Source organism: Falco peregrinus, chromosome 7, assembly GCF_023634155.1.
Source record: "Falco peregrinus isolate bFalPer1 chromosome 7, bFalPer1.pri, whole genome shotgun sequence".
NCBI classification, from domain to species: domain Eukaryota; kingdom Metazoa; phylum Chordata; class Aves; order Falconiformes; family Falconidae; genus Falco; species Falco peregrinus.
Window position 1 is genome coordinate 36177816 of NC_073727.1, and position 21333 is coordinate 36199148.

Genomic DNA, 21333 nt, shown 5'->3' on the forward strand with positions numbered 1-21333 from the left:
CTACATCTATTGTCTTCTGAAGATTTTTCAAGATTATATTAACCAGAAATACATCCCTGGAAAACATTTGTGTTTTAATAAGCACTGCAATGTCTTAGCAGTGTTCATTTTCCCTTTTTTTTCTCCCAAGTATCCAGACGCTTTTGTATATAAGAGTCCTAGAAATAATTTAATTTCAAGAATGCCTTTTTTTGCTCAAACTGCCAGATACCACAAGGAAAACTGGATTACAACAGACTAAGCAGCTGTGTGTATTTAATCCAAAAGCAGCTTTTTTTTAACTCTGAGATTTATGCTAATTTAATAAGTTATTTTAAAAACTTGTTTAGAAGGTTGACATCTTCAGTTTGTTGAATAGCTGTGGCTGCACTGTGATATCTTGAAAATAAGCCTTGAAAAGAAGAAAAGCGGTTTGAGACACAGCTTTGTACGATGACTACGCCTGACATCGTTCCACTAAGAGAGGCAGCGATGGTAAGGTTACTGGACAGGCCACTTTAGGATCTGGGAACAGGACCTTCTCTACCTCTGCACATGGTTGTGCCTTGACCCAAACTTAGGGACCATCATTAGGGAATGTACATTCAGTCCTTCTTGTTGAGTCAACACACAAGACTACAGACACCTGCCTGGTTCACAATGGTTTTTGTAAGGGAGAGTCCTCTGTGGAAATGCTCCCTTCCAGAAAGCAGTACTATCATCTCCTGATCCAAGAAAAGGTTTTGCATTAGTTTGGGACTGCATTTGATCACATACACATGGTAAATTGTCTGACTTACCCCAGCACTAGGATGTCAAAGTGTTAATACTTCTCTAAGAATTTATTTAAAGCATAAGAACAACCATTAAATTTTGCTAAATTGCTCTAGATTTTATGACCTGTTTGCCTAGAAGCACTAAAAGAAAATTTGCGATGTGGTCATTGCAAGGAAACTATAACAGTATCTAATCCTTTTAGTATTTCCTATGCTCCTTAATGTTGACAAATCACATAACCCCCTGAAGCCACCATACCCAACAGCATGCCTGGAAGACGTATTACATGCAGTCATGGAAAAACTTGGCAAGTCAGAGCACAAACACACTGGAAATGCATAGCAGCTTTTTAAAGACAGGGCCCTACATTCCCTCTGGAAAAAGTTAGAGTTATTCTCAGCAGTTCAAGTGTCTGTTGCTATTTTTAGCACTCACTAGTGACAGCAGCAGAATAAATTCCCCTTCCTCAATCTTCAGAGCACAGTGTGAGACTCATCTTTTTGCTAAGACAATATCCTGATGGATTTGAAAGGTCACTCGGACTCCTCTCAGGGTCTGAGCCTTCTGAGCAAGAGCTTCTGAAAGAGACCAAAGTTGTTGCTCACATACTGCCCCCACACACACATACCATGCCATGCAGCATCTCTGGTTCATAAAGAGACCACAGAGATGGCAGGGATGGGCTGTCCCATTTTTTTGTGGCAGTAAACCTGTTGAGATCTGCTATCATCATGCATACAGCACAACTATCTGCTGTATGGGCTACAATTTATCTAGGGCTGACAAGCTTCAACTTTCATTGCAGTCATGAAAAAAACAAACGGATTATTCACTAATTCAGGAAGCATCTGTTTAATAGCAACTTATCAAGCAAAATAAATCTCCTTTATAAGACAAACTCTAGTCCTTTACTTAATTGTCTGTGAATAACCTTGCTTGCTCTTCAGGAGATATACCAGAAGAATGAGGTAAGCTAATAGTGTAATGGCTAACACCTGTCTGAGGCAAAGAGTATTAATTAATCACTGAAAATACTGGGTTTTTTCTTTACATGTAAAAAATACAAAGGTGATAGAGGTAAGAAAGGTTCTGCAGCAGTTACATTATTGCTAAAGACAGTTGTATTTCCCTTTAAATAGTGAACTATAAATAATATTTATACAGTGTCAGTGGCATGAATTTATTGTTTTATTAATTTAAAAGTACTTGTATTGCAGTAATTCATGGGTTTTGGACCACAGACCAAAAGAATTTAGCACCCCACAGCTCTGCACCCAGAAATATGAGTGTGAAGTAAATAAGATATTTTAGAGGCAATGAAAGGAGATCTTGGCATTCAAAGGACAGAAAAGGTAAGGAAGTTGTAGAAGGCATGATAAGGACAAAGGCATGAAACACTTTTCATGCAAGTCTTGATGTTAGTGTTAAGGCCAATTCCCTGTATTGGTAGTAAAGACAAAGCAACCATTAGAGCACATCTCAATTCTAGATCCTCAAAGGCTTTGTGGAGGAAGGTTCTTGTTCTGCAAATTTAGAAACTGTACCTGACAAAGGCAATTTTCCTAAGACAAGCCTACAAACAAAAAAACCTTCAGGGTTTCATCCCTACCCAGGAAACCACATAGCTTTCCACTAGCCATCACTATGATGTGAAAGTCAAACAGTGGTTGAAGAGGAAAAGAACTACAAGAACTGGAAAAAAAAACAGAAAAAGAAAGGAAAGTTTCGGGGCTAATGTTACCCAACAAGCAGGGATATCCAGTTCTTCCTGAAGTCTGGCAGTGAGAGAAAGAATGCAATGCTGTCATGTTACATCCCTTAGGGAAGTCCTGCCAGGAGCAGCTCAGATGAAAAGGATCAATAGGAATGGCAAATGAGTGGCTAATATTATGCAGTAGCCTTTCACGCCAGATGCTGCTCTCAAACATAGCAACTCATCAGTACATCTCCCTCATAACTGGCTTCTTGCCCTTTATCCTGTCCCTCTGGAAAAGCAGTCTGCCTTGGAATTACATTCCAGAACTTGCTATGGCATTTCTGATGACTAACAACAGAAGTGACGGTGTTTTGAGATAAAGCAGGAAAACTGAGCTGGAAACCTACCAATGAGCCAGGAGCTTTTGCTTCGTCATGGAACAGCACAAGTCAGGCTCAGCACGTAGCAGTCTCTGGTTTCTACGTCCTGCAGCAGGATCTGATTGCTAGCTCACGCTGGCCTGAAACTGAGACTCATTGGGATGAAATAACCTCTCCTCCCTCAAACCATCAGGATGTCTTGGACAAGAGCAGTCAGTACTTCTTTCTAAGCCAAGGAAGGCGACAGCTCACCAAAGAGGTTCTGGGCTAGGGGAAGTGCTCAAGATTTTGGCTGGGATGTCATCTCCTTTAGGGGAAAGGATTGGATGCTACTTGAGGACTGAAAAAGTTTCAAGAGGCAGAGCAGAGTCTCAATTTCTCTGTGCAGAGCCCTTTTTCTCTGCTTTGCCACTGCCTTGTGCTTGTTGCCACAGCTCTAGCCCTTGGAGGCCAACCCAGGAAAGGGGGGAGCTGGTAGCACAGAAACTCAGAGGTGACTAACATTTTAGTCCTTTCAAAAATTTCAAAATTATTAAAAGAATTTTTAAAAGTTACATCATAGAGCTAATTTTCCACAGAGCTTCAACAAAATTCTCCCCCCTTTTTTTACAAGGTGTCTGATATTGCTCTCTGACGCTGAATTCAGAAATCTAAGTTGTGGACAAGTGTTTGTCACCAGTTAGAAATCAGCAATCACTAACCACATGGAAGCACCCAAGACCCCGCCCACCCCAGCAACAGCTTTTCATTACAATATGTAACGATTATTATAAATATTTGATGCCATTTGACAAATAATCTCAATACCTTTTTTCAGAGGCACCTTGAACAATTCATTGCCTCAGATAAGTATAATGGTAATTTTCCTCATTTTCAGTTAAGTTTATAAGTGCAAAGAACTTGCACTTGCAGACTTCCAACAAGAGATTGTTGCAAGTACAAATGAAGCTATAACTAGTATCAAACCAACATATATTTAAGTTGAACCACACTAGATGTCAGTACCCAACAACAGCCCTATGTATACACACATAATACACACACGCAACTGGAAGGTTGTCAAAAATGAAGAGAGAATCTGGCTCTGCTGAAATTATGGACCTATGTTCTGCTCAGAATTGCTCTTGAATAAGTCCACTTTTAATCCACCTAAATAAATGGAACTCCTTTGGATGCCTATGAACTTAGCTCAGGAGCCAAATGGCTTAGATTGTTTTATCTCTATTAACTTTCCAGGGGAAGAGAAACACTTAAGCTCTATTTTATTGCAGGAGATAGCAGTTTTGGTTAATGACAGCAGTATAACAAACAATTTTGGGGGAAGGAACGCAGAGAGGAAACAGAAGCAGACAACTTACTCTAAATGAAAAGCATTGAGGATGAAGTTCTTGGCATGGTCTGAATTGTGATTTGCAGCTCTACTAAGAAAGTACTGGGAAAAGCTCTTGTGAATATAATTCCCTTAATCTTAGTTTGACAGTAAAATATTCTGCAGAATTAAAAAAATACAGTTGCAAAATCTTTTGTATCAGTAAAAATACTGCTTGAAAGTATGACAGTTTCCCTAGTAAAGCTAGTAAGGTACATTTAAATATCACATGCACTACAAAAGAATTATTTTCTAGCATGCTTGGACAGAGTAAAACTATTATTATTAATGTGGAAAGAATGCCTGAACTGGTTCACAGTAATAGAAGGATGCCAGAAGCCTTGAAAGCACCTGAAAACCCTGGCTAGTTCCCCCGTAAATTCCATTTAGTTCGGAAATTAGATTGGTCTGCAATATGGTCTAATTTACCACGTAAATAACATTTTATCCCAAATTTCATTACGTTTCAGGGTTTTTTCCCCACAGCTTTAAAATAATTATAAAGGTGTCCTTACCCTTGGCTATGAAGCATTTTGCATTAACATATTATGTATATAGGCTTGGCACATGAACCTACATTAAAAAACCAATGCATGTATATCACTATTGAAGTTCTCAAGCACAGCATGTTTTCCCCAAGAGAAATGCTGAAATTAGGAAGTACCTTTGTACAGTTTTTACCAAGCTCAGAAAGATTCAGAACTGTAGTAATTAATTATTATAATGGACACACAGGGATTAATTAAAATTCCATGGACCTCCTCATTCTTGCACATTGGATTTTGTAACTTTTATATTCTGTGTATGGGTTGTACATTCATATGGGGCAGACAAACGTTATCCCCAGTTTTACAAAACCTGAGTTATGGAGCTGCAATCTAACTTTCAAGTGGTCATCGTGTGGACAGGTCACCATGCACAGAACTCTTTCTGCTACTTGAGCTAATGGAGAGACTAATGAGAATAGACACTTAGCCTCTCAGAGGTATGCTAAGCCAGGTCATGGCTCAAATAGCTGTGGACTGGGAATCTCAGGTTTCATTCCAGCTGTGAAATAGGACAGCTCAGGTGGGCAGAGATTCTTCCGCTTATTCTTCAGAAGTCCAGCTTTTGCTGCCTGACCCTTCTCAGAGCTCTTGAAGGTTTTTATTCTCTCCATATCCTATTTCATTCAGGACTGGTATCTATGGCCCAAACCATTTCATGTTTGTGAAGTTTAAGCAAGTGAGAACAGGGTCTGTGTAATGGGAAGTTCTTAGTGTTGTTAGCATTGAATAGTAGCACCAGCCTGTTACAACTTATCACGGAGACAGGCTGTGAATACCTGCAATGAACCTCTAAGCATATCCAGTATAAATAAATCTTCCCAGAAGACAGAGCCAAATCAAACCGAACAAAGCCTCTGTGTTGCTAATGAAAGTGCTGTCTTTTCTACTGCCAAATCCGACCTCACTACTTATTAAACATTACACATGATTTACTATATCTATTATCATAAACATACCATTTTTAAATGTTTTTAATAACACATTCACAAACAAGCACTTTAGTCGTTTCAGAGATTACAGGAACTGGAGCTCTTTGCCAGCAGTTTTTTAGGCACACAGTCCATGCAAAACATCTCTTTTCTGATTGTTTCAATTCTAATGCACATGGAAGTAATTGAATTTGGGTTTTTTCCAGTGCAAGGGGAAGTGAAAAAGAGGAACCAGAGTGACTTGCACCAAAACCAGCCAGATCAAATCATATTGGGATTTGCAAGTTAATTTATTCGCTTGAAGTTATCTTTCATTTTCATCCCTCTTAGTGCTTGCTTCCAACAGGAATTTAAAATACAGAAACATATTAAAAAAAAGTTCTTGTAAGACATCCATTTTGCAGGCTCAGAGGAGTCATAGAGTTTGTGTTAGGCTGAGATAAGCACTCAGAAGAATGAGTGCTTATCTGAACCAAACTTTCTGAGGTTTGTCATGTTCTAAACAAGCATCCTATAGCTGCAATCAGGGATATACGAGAGCAGGGCTCGTCTTGGGACCAGCCATCATGCTTCTTTTTCTGACTCTAACAAAGTCCATCCACCTGACCTTTGGCCAGTCATTTAGCCTCCCTCCTCCAGTGCACTGCACATAAAGTGGAGATAGCAATACTTCCTTTTCCTTCAAATATTGGTCTCTGCTGTCTGTTCATAATGCAACCAGAATGGGAACAGCAGTTAACTGCTTAATATGGAGCATTCCTTAACTCTGTTGGACCCCAAGACATTGTTGTAACATTAAAAACATAATTAGTTCTTAGTGTGGGATACTGCAAACCCATTCTCTTCCTTGAGAATTTCCTTCATTTCCTTCTCAAGTTTGTTTACAAAATGCTTTAAAGTGACAAACTATATGTAATATTTAGAAAGACATATTTAATTAGAAGGCTTTGGTGGAAATAAATTGTTGATAATGTTAAGCACTGATGTTTTGCAAAGGAAAATATTGAATATGCTAGTGCATATATCTAGTGGTACTAGATTGTGTAGTATCTTTTCAATTCATCTGATCATTTCATATATGCAAGCTCATGTCTCAGTCAAAGCAGTGTTTGGCAAAAATTGAGAGAAGTCCAAAGATTGGCCTGAATGCCCGACTTGTAAGAACATCAATTAGACAAGATGTGTGTTGAATTTCCTTGCCACTGAATTCCTACCAAGTTTTACTGAAAATTTTGTCGTTATATCTTTTAAGTGCTTTGGAAGCCAACACAAATAACTAGCAATTTAAGCCAAATGGAGCTTAACAGCAAGTTTTCACACTGCCTTTTGATTAGACAGATGTTATGATATCATTAGAAGAAAGATTCATATTAAGCCCTTTAAGACTGATGCAACAATGATGGGAGTAGTTGTTCAAATTCACATACTCAAGATTTTGGGGTAGGGATTTTGTACTGTATCCAGGTCAATAATCTGAGACAGTATATGTATTCATTCAAAAATGCATAGCTGGAATAATTGTCAATGTAGACCTTCAGAGAGGTGTTTGTTTTAAGGCCAAGGCCTTGGAAAAAAGAAAGAAATAATTGGGGGGGGGGGGGGGGGGCGGGGGGGAGCAGCCTTTGTTACCAATTACATGTATCAATATGAATTTTGGTGTTAACTGTGGTGCATTTTCCACTTAGAGGTAGTAAAGTAGGTTGATGCCACTGGAATAAAGAAAAAAGCACTTTCTCAGAGATCTATAATTTACTGTCAGCTTCTTTGCATGGCAATGGAAAGTTCTGCTGGTGGTTGAAAGCAATATGCACATCATGTGGGAGCTGACAAAATTACCCAAATAAAACCAAGATAACAAGAATTTAAATAGAAGTTCTATTTAACAACAAATTTCCTTTAATTCTCAGGTTTTCATTCCAAAGCATTTTAAAAAGAGGTTGTTTTCACAGACTGGGCAGCTTCAGTGAGCAGAGAGGGAGTGCTCTGTTACAGCACGGTAGTTGGTGAATTTTCATGGACAAGTGCAATGAGGAATTAACCCTTCTCATTCCAGGGGGTGCCAAAACCCATCTTATCAGTAGACTTCATCCAGAAAACTTTGTGAGTTCTGAACTGTAAGTATGTGTGCAGGACTGGAGTGAAAGGCTTTCATCTCCATGCACCTGTTTCTGCAGCCTCCTCCCTGGCTCAGACAGGCGCAACCATGCTGTCTTCCCCACCTGCTCTCATTCATTCAGAGCACATCTGCAAAGAGTACTTTTCTAAACCATCAATTTGCTATCTCGCCTTGCAATCTACCCATACTGCTTCTTCCATATGCTATAGAGCATCCAGTCTTGGCTACTCCTTTTCTCTTCCAAGTATCCCATATTCTGTCCCACCTCCTTGACCTATTTTTCTGGACAATACCAAAAGACTGATAGGCTCATCACAGAATCACAGAACAGTCAGGGTTGGAAGGCACCTCTGGAGACCTTTTAATCCAACCACCTGCCAAAGCAGGTTCACCTACAGCAGGTTGCACAGGAACATGTCCAGGTGGATTTTGAATATCTTCAGAGAAGGAGAAGGAGAGGCAGAGAAGGAGACTCCACGGCCTCTCCGGGCAGCCTGTGCCAGGGCTCTGTCACCCTCAAGGTAAAGAAGTTTTTCCTCCGATTCAGGTGGAACTTCCTGTGCTGCAGTTTGTGCCCATTGCCCCTTGTCCTGTCACTGGGCACCACTGAAAAGAGCCTGGCCCTGTCATCTTGATACTCACCCTTAAGATATTTGTAGGCATTGATAAGGTCCCGTCCCCTTTCCCACCAGCTAAAAAGGCCTGGCTCTCTCAGCCTTTCCTCATAAGGGAGCTGCTCTGTTTCCTCAATCATCTCTGTAGCCCTCCGCTGGACCCTCTCCAGTAGTTCCCTGTGTCTCTTGAACTGGGGAGCACAGAAAGGGACACAGCACTCCAGATGCAGCCTCAGCAGGGCAGACCAGTGGGGCAGGATAACCTCTCTTGACCTGCTGGCCACGATCCTCCTAACGCACCTGTATCCTGGGATCCCATTGGCCTTTGCCACCAGGACACACTGCTGGCTCATGGGCAACTTGCTGTGCCCACCAGGACTCCCAGCTCCTTCTCCACAGAGCTGCCTCCCAGCAGGTCGGCCCCCAGCCTGTACTGGTGCGTGGGGCTGTCCCTCCCCAGGTGCAGGACCCTGCACGTGCCTTTATGGAACTTCCTGAGGTTCCTCACCCCCAGCTCTCCAGCCTGTCCAGGTCTCGCTGAATGGCAGCACAGCCTTCTAGTGTTAACAGCTGATCCTCCCAGTTTTGTTTCATCAACAAACTTGCTGAGGGTACACTCTGTCCCTCATCCAGGTCATTGAAGAACAAGTTGAACAAGTGCCAGTTTGCATCACATACCCATAGAGTTTCAAGTTACTACATTTTTATGTATGGAAGATGACCAAGAAGACAGCACCTTATAAATGGCCTTAGTAACTCCATTCAGACTATTTAAAACTTGCTGTGGCATCTACCAAAAGTCATGATTACGGTGCTAATTCTGTTGCTTATTACATTGACTACTGTGGTCTTTTGTTTCTTTGATAGATCTAATTGTTGGTTGTCTTGCTGTGTACTTGGGTTATACAGTCTCTGAGGCAGGCTTTTCTGTTTAGCTCTGTTTAAAACTTCCAGGACAACGTATGTATACTCCATGATGGGCAGTAGATTAACGCAACACATCAAAATGTTTTCAAGTAACATTGCATGCTGTGTTATAGGTGTTGGTGTCAAAAAGCAGCACGACACACCTATGAAGTTTTTAAAAATAAAGCTTTGCTCTTTCTTGGTAATTCTTCTCTTTGCGATACTAGAAAGGAAAACAAACTACTCCATTTTTCACAGTAGGTATTTCAAGAAGAGAGGAAAACAAGAACTGAGAAGGGAATCACTCCATACACAGAAAACAACCCAATAAAGAAAAATAAACAATAAAAAAATACTACATTATTGCTTGGAGTTTTTCCAGATGTTGGATATCGTGGCCATGATTCAGCTCAAAATTGTCTCGTACTTGGTTTTTAATAGAAGGCAACCATTTGTCTATATAGTGGTACCCAGCTGATTTTTTTTATTTACAAGGAAAGGCAGGTTTCTACTCCAAGATTCAAATTTGCTGAACTTTGCAAGCTACATCACGTAGTTCCATTATTATGCTTTCAGGTTCTATTTTTTTGCACCTAGCGTATTAGGAAAAAAGCCTTCTGACTTCCTGATGATGCATTTAAATTAATAAAGGAAGACATGGAGGATAGCTGAGGCCTAAAAACTAGTGCACACTCCATGCTTTTGTGAATACTTTAATTAAAGAGCACCATATGCCATCAAAAGTATTGTTGGCTGGGTAATGTCCCTTCTAACAGATGTGATTACAGACAAAAGGTAAATATTTTGCAGGAAGACATACTAGTAGCTCAACCTATTGGGAAAGGAGAAACCCAGCAACAGGAAAGCTACTCCAAGGAGCAGTGTGCTATTTGGCAAGAGTATAGGCTTGCTCTGGAACATACCTATCTTTCAGCCTTGTGTAGAAAAGTTCATGAGCTATCCAAGCTTCATCCCTTAAGCTTATGTTGAAAATACACAGTGATCCCCTCCAAAGCACACAAACACACTGTGGGCCTTATATTTTACTTCAGAATGAGGTTGGGTAGAAGTACAATCGACTTTTAGTGCAAAATTACATGTATCAAATACTTCCAGTCCACTCACTCACCCTTGCAACACAGACCCCTGCCCAGCTGGCTCTCATGTCCACCAGGAATGAGAAAGCCCCTGCTAGGAACCAGTCTCTGCACCAGGAATAGGCAGAAAAAGTTTTACCAGGCAGTCACCAGCTTCTTCAGAGCTGTGTGCATCCCAACACCACGTAAAAGAGCATTTGGGCTCTTCCATACTCCGCTGGGTATAGTATAAAACTTGCTACCTTACTGTCTGGCTCCTGGTACTTCCTTCCTTTCACTGTGCCAGGCTGGCAATGGACCACAGCCAAACTATTTAACTGAAAAGCAAGAGGATGAGAAAATAGCAGAAGGGAAGCAAAACAAAACAAACAAAAATACCCACGGAGAGGGAAAAAAAAAAAAAGGTGAATGGAAGAGAAATGAGAAAGGAAGCATACTGGGAAATTATTTAACAGCTGACTGAGCTTTAATGTTACGTCTTGCCATGCAAACTGGACAGCAAGTGCTGTTTTTTGTATGTGCTAATTGAAAACAGGAAAGGTGTGTAAAGATGCTTCAATTCCTTGATTACTTGTTTTTATTGCTAGAATATCTATACTATAAAAAATAAAGTTTTGTCTCATTTGTATTATTTATGCAGTTTAATATCAAGGACAAAATAGCCTTATAACGACCTTAATTACTGCAATATAAAATAACTGCTAACTGGACCGGTATAGTCTAAAATAGACTTGAGCTACAGGGTTCAGACGCTGTCAGCTGCAACTGCCAGGATGTAATATTTGCTGCATGTAATTATTCTTTCCTGCTGGCACAGAAACATGCTTTCAACTGGTTTTGGCTGCAGTTCGTTAGGGCCCTGGCCAATTAAGGCAATAGAAAATCCCCCATTAACGTCAATGGGATAGCTAACATATTCAGAAGATGGATTTAGTTCAGCTAGTATACACATACGACAAGAAATTAAGCTGAAAAAGGATGTCAAAACCACATCTGTGCAAAGATATGGGTGGAAAAAAGCTACCGACTACCAAGAAAGCTGATGCTCCACCATTTTGACTGATGTCATTGCAGAGTTTCCAACCCTGAAAGCAGGTCCTTCCTCAACAACACTATACTTGTCAGGAACAAGCTGTAAGAAATCTTTTCATCTCTCTCTGAAAAGATGACTAGCGTCATGTAGGGGAAGAAACTACTGATGCAGCACATCTTGATGTTAGTAAGCCTTTGATACAGTCCCACTTCTGTTCTCAGAAAAGAGTTTGAAAGAAAGCCTAGAAGGTAAATGCACATTAATATGTCAGCCTACCTGCTTCAAATGAGAAAGTCATTCAAGTCAGGTCACGTAGTTTGTCCCAAGACTAATCTACTTCATCTCTTTATCAATGATGTAGATGATAGGTTAGCATGTAGGTCCTGCCAAGATGAAAAGATTAACATTTAAAATTAATTTGGACAACTGGAGGAATAGTCTGCAAATGATAAAATTCAAAGCACAAAGGGCAATGCTAGAAGCAAAAAAAGGCACACATACAGAATGGGGAAAAGTCAAGAGATGTCTCAGCATTGTGGGGGGTTGTAGCTTAAAAACTGAAAGCGAAGAGATAGTGTTGCACAGTGTTATCTACTGAAAGTCACCAGCACCACCTTTCCTTCTCTCAGATATGGGGGCAGTGACTGTGCTTGTCTGTTCTTCCACACTTTCCTGCCTGTTATTTCTTCTCCAACCCACTCTATAGCTACAACTTGTCAGTTTTGATCAGGAAAAAAAAACCCAACTGTTCCTCTCCATAGGAATTCTTCTAGAAGAGCTCCTTTTCCAAGAGTTGTAGGGAAACCCAGACCTACTACTAATCCCAGCAAGACTCCTCCCACAAATTTAAACAAGTCTGGCTTTCTGTAAAACTCGCACCACTTCCTTAGACTTTCTCCTACTTAACCTGTTCCTGAAAGTAATGTCTTTCTATTTGTTCTCTTTCCATTTTGCATGGAATGATCCCAGTTACTAAGACATTTTCCCTTTCTGAGCTTTCAAGATCTCCATTTCTGAAGACAGAGCCACCCCCTTTTGCCGCTCCATAACTTACTTCCCAGATAGTTTAAGGTCCCTTAGCACTTCCTTAATATCCAGGCCACTTCCCTCTTCTAGGGTCCTTGTTGATCTGCCTTGTGGAATCAACCTAAATGTTCTGCTCCTTAGCCTGTTTTCTGCTACCAGGCTCATTCTTTTTGATGGCCAACACTTGGCAGACGTGGCAGGCACACCTAAACAAACAGTTGTGGCCAGGCTAAGGCATATATGAGCGAAAAAAATTGCAATACAGAGAAAATTATTATACTCTAGAGTGTACTTGAAGCCTCCAGCTGGAGTTTGAGCAGTTCATTCTCAAAAAGTTATAGAAAGGCTGAATATAATTCAATGAATAGCCACAATTATAAAGTTTCCAAAAAGGAGGTATACAAACAGACAAAAGAATTCCTGGCTTATTCTAAAACTGGAATGAAAGGATGCATAAAGCAGACTGCAAAATCATGGAGTGTGTCAAACAAGGATGGCAATCGACTGTTGCTGATAGAACAATAATACAATTAATTTGCAACAAGAGACGTTTAGGTTAGATAGTAGGGAAGTCCCAGCATACTACTCATTACATGGTACCCAGGGAGGCACTACCTCAGGAGGTTACTGGAACCTGTCTCAGAGGGCATTAAGGATAGGTTATTTTGACATGTTCAAGAAACACAGATGCTCCCGACCCTGTCTCAGAGGAGAGATATTGGTTAGATAGTTTCTTCAAAACTTTTCCAGTGCCATTTCTTTGATTTCTTAATATAACTCTCAAAGACTGGCAACAATACTTAGGATGAGAGTTATAGCTGTCCAGAAATCATACCTATGTGATAATCAATGTACAATGACAGTGAGTGACATAGGCCATAAGGCCTTGGGGGGGCATAGGGGGAGGAGTTAAAGGAAGAAATTTTTTTAGGCAGAGAAAAAGAATAATTCACCAAATAAAAAGAGCAGACCTCCACCTGGTAACCAGAGAAACTGAATGTCCATCTCAGCCCCCCTTCAGCAGTTACTTGCATAAAATGGTTGATGCCATAGGGGAAGGAGTCCATCTTCTTCACTTCAGCACAAAAAATGAATTCATAAACAGAGAAGAGTATTTCATATTCACTGGGACAAGCCAGCAAGAAGGTCATAGTATCAACTTCTAAGAGTATTTTAAAATAAGCCTAACTTTTCTGAGTAAAATTTTCCTAGAAGGTATGCTTTTACCCTGAAAGCTTCTCAATACACTGTGAACTTTTATAAAGGCACAGAAAATTATTCAATTAAGTCTTTTTTTAGCCTCGCAATCCTAACTTGGTTTCATTAAACACAATCAACAGTGACAGAAGACTTGGTATGTAGGTAAATTCCCCTGAATTGTGCTGGAATACTGTTAATATCTGAGATAGAGTAGTCCACCTGCATTATTTTTAGTATCACTTCTCCCAGTCAGATATATCCGAAGCAGTAAGCTGAGTGTTTAAGATTTGCTTTCACAATTACCTCCTTGTAAATTTGACTAAAAGTGTTTAAACTTAGTTTTCTTACTCCCAGTAATCAGAGAGTTAGCTTAATGGAAGCAGCATATGCACTCCTCCCCCTCTTTTACCACAGTAGGCTCTAGGAGCCATTCTTTTCCTCCTTTTCCACTTCAGCTGGTAGTGAATCATCTAACCTACATTATTATTTAGAGAAGTGAAATAGGGAGAGGAGTGCCTGTTTGTTTCTGAGAAATATGACTTTATAGTAATCAAAAGATAGGACACTTCTTAGCTTTTCTGGCTTCTCAGTAGCCAGCTGTGCCATGAACACAATTTCTCTTAGGCCTGAGCCACCAAGACTTCTTCCACTCCATCTCCCTGACTGTCTTGTGTATTCCACTTTTGCTTCTTCCTTGCTCCGACACAGGCCCATTAAACTACAGCCATTGCCTTCCCTTGTGTTCAGAGTCCAGAGAAAGCCCCTCTAATCTTCTCTCAGTGTGTCATCCCACTCTTTCCACACCGATTTGTGACATGGGAGATGTTTCTTAGTTCTTCGGGTATGACCAAATAAAGATACACTGTTACTCTGCCACTCTGATTAAATGAGATTCATCTCTGCTTCCTACCAGCTCCAGGAAAATCTGCCAGATGCAGCCACCCTGTGTGCCCTCCATCAAGGGAACCTCAGGAAATGCTTAGAGTATAAAGAAGTTTTTTCTTACTATAAATTTGTTAAGACAAGGTAAAATCCTAGTTTTGTTGCTGTAAAATAGGAATTGCAAACCCCAGCGCTCTCAGGAGGTGCTGAAGTCCCCGGTACATCTGAGGGAGCAAATCCATCAGTGCTTTGCACAGTACTTGGGGACCTTTAAATAGAAAGCCCTATTACAACTTCAAATGTTGGTATTATGACTCTCTGCCAAATGCAGAAATAAGCACTACAGAAAGATAGGAGAACATGTCTCTGTAATGTCACTGACTGTAACCCATTAGCGCACCATGCTCCTGTGATGCACCGATTGAAGAAGAGTGCTAGATAACAAATGCTGTTGGAAGCCACTGAAAACTCAGCAGGTTGCTGTCACACGACTAACTATAAGTGAAAACAGATAACGTTACCAAGATAAAAACAGCACAAATGGAAGAAACAGTGTGGGGGAGAGAGATTTGTATAGGTGCTGGGGGAAGAAAATTAATGAGAAGACTTAAAAATGTGTATTTTCACTGATTTCTCCCCAGCCTTTTACTCTACCAGAGGAGAAGCATGCTGCAATAATAATTATAGATGATTGTAGCTCTGCAGATGCCATGTTGTTTCTGGTTTTGTTAAACAATAAAAATGCTCACACACTCAAGACTGAAAAATCAGTCTTCAGATCCATGCATGCATACACACATACACAGAAATAGGTCACCAGGTACAGCAGCCCACGAATTCACAGCTACTCCCCGATTACCACCCAGCCACACACTCACAAGAAGAGTGATTAATCACCACATATTGACAGGACAGGTAAAAATCTGCCTGGGGGCACATATCCACCGAGTAGCCAGAGTGTTGCTCTGCATTCATACCCTTTCCAATCCATATGAACTACATTTTGCTTGATAGCACATGGTGAGCTGGAGTCCTCGCTGTGTTTAGTACATTAAACATATCTGCAGCTCTTCCTTCTCATCCTTCTTGTTTGATTTTCTTGACATTTGTGACTTCTATTCCTCTGAGGAGTCAAAGTACTTAAGGTATTTTTTGAATAAAGATCAGACATCTCTACGAGGGCAGCCCCTGGACAAGTCACTGCAGGGAAGCTAAATGAATCACTTTTTAAGTACCCACTCTGGAAGAAACTGGAAAGACTCCTGTGCTGGAACTCCTTGGTGGAGAATAAGGGGGCAGCAAATATCTGAAATTGTAAGCGGCTGTAGAACAACTTCCTGACCAAACTGTGAAAATGAACACTAGTACATCCCCGTTATTCCCTGAGAAGTTCTAAGAGAAGTCAAGGATGAAATAGGTGAGGTACCAACAGTCGTGTGTAACTGACTAAAATTGCCTTGCTATCTCAGGGCTTGGTGGTGCAAAAAAGACATTTAGTTTTAAGAGAGACCTTGGGAACTCCAGGGTAAAGAACTGGTAAAGCTGATGTCTGTATTAGGAAAATTAGTAGAATCTAAGGAGTAAGGAATAAAAAGACAGGATTCTCAATTCTCAGGTAAATACAGCCTGATTTGGAAGAGCCTGCATGGCTTCTGCAAAGGCGCGTATTCTCTTACAGCCTTCTGAGGTGGCCAAACAAACATGGGAAGAGTTTTTGTGGTTTCTGCTTGACCTGCAAGTCAATGTCTCTGAACATCTGGCTTGGCAACAGTAAGAGATCATTAAGGGAATGAAGGACCGAAATAGGGGTGGACTGCATTTTTTTAGTCACAACCAAGCCAATTGCAATTCAATGTAAGGTTTTTACAGTAGGTTCGGAAGCCCCATAGGCTGAGTTTCTGGTGCGTCAAAATTCATCACTATTTTGTCACAAATTAATGCTCATATCATCACCAGGTTACTGCTAAGTTCTAGTCTAAAAGTAACATTAAAAAGAGTGGAAAAAAGTACATTCATGACCTTCAGATTTTACAAGATAAGAAAACTATGTCCTCACCATCCCCTAGTCCTGAGTCATTAAGTATTTTACTGCAATTTAAAGCAAAAGAGATCTCATTTCCCTTCACTGTCGTTGTTCAGAATCAACTATTCAATCAGTGTCTTGAAGCACCTGTACAAATCAGGTAAATAGTCTTGCCCCCTGTTACAGCTATATTTGCTGTTATATTGATCAGGTCTTACAGGGCCTATCAGCATTTTCCATATAAATTGGACCCACAATCTGGAAAGTCAGCAAGATAGGGCAATAGATCCTTAAAGCAGCGTACCTTTTACAAACAGAAAGCGTTTGTCTCAGTTATTTCCCCTTTCTATTTTATCAGTTCGCAGTTCCTGCGTCCTACTGCCACAGCTCTATGTGGTTTAATATTCATGCTAGAGAAGCGGCTGCCTATATCGCAGTTTTCTGATGAGGATGGAGTACATTTACCTTATCACTCTAATGAGTAAAAGACCTTAGAGTGCATTCATCATTCAAAGAAAAAATGCAGATGTAGCCCTCTTAAAACACCACATGAAACTTCCCCAAGGCAAACCATTCACAGTAACCATTTTAAATTATCGAACAATGTAGGGTTAAAAGCTCTTTCCTTGGTCTTACATAGTTGCATGTGTAAATTAGCATTTGTTGATGCCACTGTCAGGGTTAAGCATAAGGTTTTCTGGGTATGTTACAGTATAAGGAAAAACACGAAGGGCCATCTGCCTTTCTCCTTTCTGGGGAGAGGAGAAAAAAAAAAAAAAGATCAATTCATGCCAGCAGATGGCTACAACTCATTACTGTGTAAATGTACAGCATGGAAAGTGAAACGAGAAATTAATTAACATTCACCAGGAATACATAACATAGAATGATATGTGCTTATGCCATTTTATTTCATGTCACACTAATCGAGTACTAGATAACTGACAAAATACATTAAACTAACCATAGCTTTCCCTAGCAGTAGCAGATAAGCTGAAAATTTCTCTCACGCAGAGGTTTTGTTTCCTTGCAGACACTGTAACAGAGGAGGTAGCTGTGCACACACACGCACCTCTCCAGCATTACTTACTAACTTACTGTGCTGTTCATTTCACTGTAAATTATTTTCACCCAAGGTTACATTAGGCCTTCACTCAGTAAGTTTCTGATGCAAGTGCAGCTGAGCCCTGTGGCCCATCAGCTTGCTTCCCCGGGACCTGGCTGCAGCCGGAGTCTCCTCTTCCTCCAGGGAGACAGTCCGTGCAGCAGGAGGGGGCCACGGTTCGGCTAGCCATGTGGGAATCTCACAGGGAAAACCTACATAAAATGTCTGCTGCCCTTTTGATGAATAACTAAAAGACAAGTTACTGGCAACAGTGACACAGGCACTTTTAATGTGGATCTTGTGTTTTCTACAGCTCTATCACCTCTATGAAAACCTGGACTTCTTTTCAGGTATGTTTAAGGGTGTTGAAACTGAGACACTGCAAAATTCTCAGCCGCCCTGAAAAGCAGCTGAGGCATCATGGCTCAAGTCACTTTTATGGCACAGAAGTAAGCACAAGTAAGCTAACATGTCTCAAAAAGCGCTCTGATTTGCCACTTTTTTCCCTTTGCAGAGCTGTGCCTCAAACCTAATACAGCTGCATCACTGTGCATGTTTAGCCATTGCACAAAATGCAGCTTTTGCATTAGTGCCACCCAGCGTAGCTTTTTCACAGGGGTTAAAATCAAGCTGTGGCACTGGGCAGCCTTCCTCGCCACCCGTGCTGTGGCTGTCCCAGCCAGGTACCACTGCAGCAGCTCAGTCCTGTGCTGGATTAGCCAGGGCTGGGGCCAGGCTGCATGAGGAGAGGTGCAGGAGATGGCTGGGGCATATCCAGTTCAGCCTCTTGAGCCAGCAGGGCACAACTGTAAGTCTTGCCCCTGTAGCCCAGTCCCCATCCTCTTTTATTGGGGGAAGTGGGAAGAGAAAATGTGCATTGCACTACAGCTATATGGTGACTCAACACTGTCTGAGGTACGGTAGGGTAGCAACACTAGGGTAGCAGTGGTGTTGCACAGTAATGCCAAGAAGTATTAGCTAACCAAGAGGCAATAAATGGCATAACACATCTGAAAGCAGGCCAGCTAAAAAAAAAAAAAAAAAAAAAAAAAAATCAGCTTAGTTTTTATAATTGCTTAGAACACTCCTGTGAACCTTTACACAGCGGTTTCAGGATCAGTTACAAATTGGGGCACCAGATGAATGTTGAATCTGTCCCAGTTTCTAGAAGCACATCTTGTTGCTTTGCTGCTAGGTGAAAAATGACCTGTCAGTAAGCAAATGCTAATACAGCAAACTGCAATCGTAGCCCGAGCCGTGGGTTATGGGTGAGACAGAAAGACAGCACTGTGCTATCGCTGCACAGATATTCCCAGTTCAACTTTGCTCTGCCTTTCTGGGGTACCAGAGCATCAGTTTTTCACCACTCATCTACACTGTCTAAATGTTACATTGATTTCCTTTTTACTAATCAAGGAGTAAAGCACACAGAGGCAGCTGTGAGCCATCCAAGAGGTGGAATGAGATTTGGGTTGTTTTGCTGTGTTTAAAAAGATAAAGGTAACCTTCCATTTAGTACACTGCTGCTTCAAGTTTCACGCAGAGACCATTCGTCACGTGGATTCTAAAGGTCTACAATCTTCCAACAGAAATGGGATTCAGTTGTAGGGAAGGACCTTGCAGGACTGGGTTATGCTGAGGTACAGGTGAAATAACCCCTGCGCCGGGACTGGTGAAGAGCAGCTGTTTACAGAGCAGTCACTGGATTTCTAATCAGCAGTCTTACTCGATACAGGTCAACAGTGGGTAACTAACAAGAAACTACATACACACCCTAAAATGGGTATTAGAAATCAACATATTTCCTAAATTTTTAGCAAAATTCCTTGATGCAAAAGAATAAATATTTATTAACTTTAATAAAAAATCCATCATACTTAATAAATATGTCTTTAAAAGAAATACAAATAAGAACTCTTAAAGAAACATTTACTGACTCTTTGTGGGGTCATATTTCTAGCCAAGGACAAGCTTGACTTCGAATAAAATTCCCTATCGGTTAAACAGGAAAGGCAGGAGCTAGAAATGTTTTCCCCACGAGAAGCAGAAGTAGTAAAGCCTAGTTTCCTATGAGCTTGTACCTTCTGCTACTATTCCTTTTGTCATTGTAATAACTCTGCTGCTGGCCCCATGCCCCTTGTGATACCATTATGGGGGGAGTGGCCATGCATACTGGTGTGGTGTGGCCGATGGGTACAGAGGGTTGGTGTTCTGCTCCCAAACTGAAAACGAGGGAGCTGACCCTTCCATTTTGGCCCTAACAGCAAGTTTTATTGTTTTCTTCTACTGAGCCATTTATTTTCACAGTACTGATAAATAACTTGCTTTGAGTTTTCTATGCCTCAACTTATTTTTGGTGTTGGCTTAGAGTTATTAGGAAGGACAAACATTGTGATTCCATAAACTTATTTTCTTGGGGAAAAGAAAAAAAAAAAAAAAGGCAGGCAACGAACACATCTGAAGCTACGACTACAGAAAGTGGACACTATCAGCTCCTTCACCATGGAAAATGCTGTGGTCAAAGAACTAGGAACAATCAGATTTTATTTTTTCATTCTTTTAAAATAATACTCGCAGCAAAAGCGATGTTCGCGGCAGCCCATATCAAGATGGTTTAAAAAATAATGTGCAGGAAGTATTCCTGCTCAATAAATACTTTGGTTTGTATTTGAAAAGAAGGCTTATCCACTGGTACCACTGCCATGTGCTTCTGCACAAGTAGATTAATATTGACCTGTACAGGTGATTAATAACAAAGCTGAAATTTAAATAACCTGTACTTCTTGAAAATCAAGAAGACTGGAAGAGGGTTAGAAGTTGGCCAAGCACGTTTTTACTACATTTATGCTAATTTTTTATAAAACTTAAGCATGATATCAAGGAGATTAGAAACCCCTTATTTTCATGCCAACACTCAAATGATTTGGCCTAGTTATAGGTAAGAAAAATAAAAGTAAGGCAGGAAAAATGCAGATTGTTTAAACAGATAGAGAATTGGAAAATAAATAATCTACCTAGCATGGTTTATGCAAAATAGCTGTTACTTTTTTAAAGAGATTACAAGTCTGTTTGATAAAGGCAAGCACAGCTTCAATACACTTAGATGTCCTAAGGCACTTGAATTAGTAGAACACAATGTGTTCATTAAAAACATAATCACTTTTCTAGATCAATAAAACACATTGAGTAACGAATTAGGAGTTGCTGCAAGGATCTTAAAAGCCATATCCACGGGGGAGTGAACAGCAGAGTAGCAAGTGGGAATAAAACACAATTTTACCTTTAGGAGTGTCACAGGTGACACTGTTACGAGACTGCACCCTTTGGTATGCTCACGTTTCAAAAGGTATCTTTAAAAATTAGAGAACACAGAAAACCTGCAAGGATATTTCACAGATAGGGAAAAAAGATGTCCTGCTCCAAAGAATTAAAAGGCTGGTGTGTGTAGTTTAAAACAGGAAAGAGACTGAAAAGTGACATTGCAAAAGTAAGTACTTTCACATGGAAAAAATACTAGGTCCACAAATTCTTCCTGACCCACCAAGGAAGGGGCAAGCAGAACGAGCAGCAAGAAGCAGAAGCATGGCAAGCCCTAAACCAGACACGAGGTGAGTGGTTTACACCATGAACAAGCCATGGAAAGGGACAGATGA